This window comes from Austrofundulus limnaeus, unplaced genomic scaffold (assembly GCF_001266775.1).
Source record: "Austrofundulus limnaeus strain Quisiro unplaced genomic scaffold, Austrofundulus_limnaeus-1.0 Scaffold239, whole genome shotgun sequence".
NCBI classification, from domain to species: domain Eukaryota; kingdom Metazoa; phylum Chordata; class Actinopteri; order Cyprinodontiformes; family Rivulidae; genus Austrofundulus; species Austrofundulus limnaeus.
In genome coordinates, this window is record NW_013952641.1 from 155715 (window position 1) to 157152 (window position 1438).

Sequence of the window (1438 nt, forward strand, 5' to 3'; positions counted from 1 at the left end):
GGAGAGACGAAACGTTTCATTAGAGAAGAACCCGTCCAGAAGACCTATACAATTTTTTTTTCTTTCTGGCAAAGAATTGTATGGATGGATAGTACGTCGTCTGTTTTCAACACATTCTTACTCCATGCTCGTCATATGAATGCTTGGTCAGGCTTCCTCTCATCATAAATTTATCTGTCAGATTGTTTTAGGTTTAGGGTCAGTGTTTAAGGATCAGGGTTACTGGTTAGGTTTAGGTAGTAAGGTCAGAGGTTAAGTTTAGAGTTAAAGCTGGAAACAATACTCCCTCCAAACTGCCGACATCAGCACGGGTTGTTGCAGTTTCATGACGAAAATTATGTCACCGGTGTTCGCAGCGTCGGCTCGACAGCCCCTTTTCGCACAACCCGCCGGCAGAACTTTTTACCCCCCTCCCACGACGACGGTAATGTGTGATTGGTCTGAAGTTCGTGGGAGTGTTTATTTGTGCTGAAAGCGCTCGGACACTCAAAAGAAAAATAAGAAAAAAACTGCTTCCAGAGCTGACTGTAGGAAGTAGTGTTTTTAAAGATAGTCAAACCGAGAAAAACTCATGACGTGTTTGTGCTGAAAGCGCTCAGACGCTGCATTTACTTCAACCATTCGGRGGRRRRRRRAWWRGGGRAAAAAACYGACTCRCTCCCAGGGCYGACTGTTACCAGGAAGCAGAGTTTTATAAAGATRGTCAAACCGTGAAAAACTCATGAATGGAGATAAAACAAASRTTGTGCACGGAGGAATCTGACTGATAAAAACTGTGGAGCTTTAACCAGGACGGATGTGGATAAAKAACGTCGGGTGAGTGACGAGTCTGACTTTTTTTTCTGCATTGTCTGCTGCTGCGGGGAGAAACTCCATGCAGTTATGTAAGCTGCAGCGGGAGGAGGGGTTTCCCGAGCTCGGTGCGGTGTGTCTCTGGGGCTATGAAAGGTGTGTGCAAAAACGACTGCCGAACAACCACGTGACCGCTCGTCGACCCGTCGGCATCAGAGGGAGTATATTTCCAGCTTAAGGGTAAGGGTTAGCTGTGGCACATTTGATGTTTTTCAAAAATATGAGAATTGTTTCCTCCTGCTTGTTCTCGTGTCGTCAATTAATGACAAGGAGGGAGTACGCCACATGTGTATGGCTGTGTCTCAATTCGGGATTGCGGCCGACGTCGACCACATTTGTCGGCCACTTCTGTCACTGCCCCGCGCTGTAGGCTGTCCCAATTTTTAGGCGCATACTTGTGTGTCCGACAAATGCGGCCGACAAAACCCTGAAAATGTAGGCCGCATCGGAGTGTCCTGACATTATCCCAGAGTTCCTTGCACCGTAAGCAAATTACACAGAAAAACGACAGCAGTGATTTTTTTAATCACAGTTTTATTTATTTGTTTATTTATTTATTTATTTGTTTGTTTGTTTGTTTGTTTGT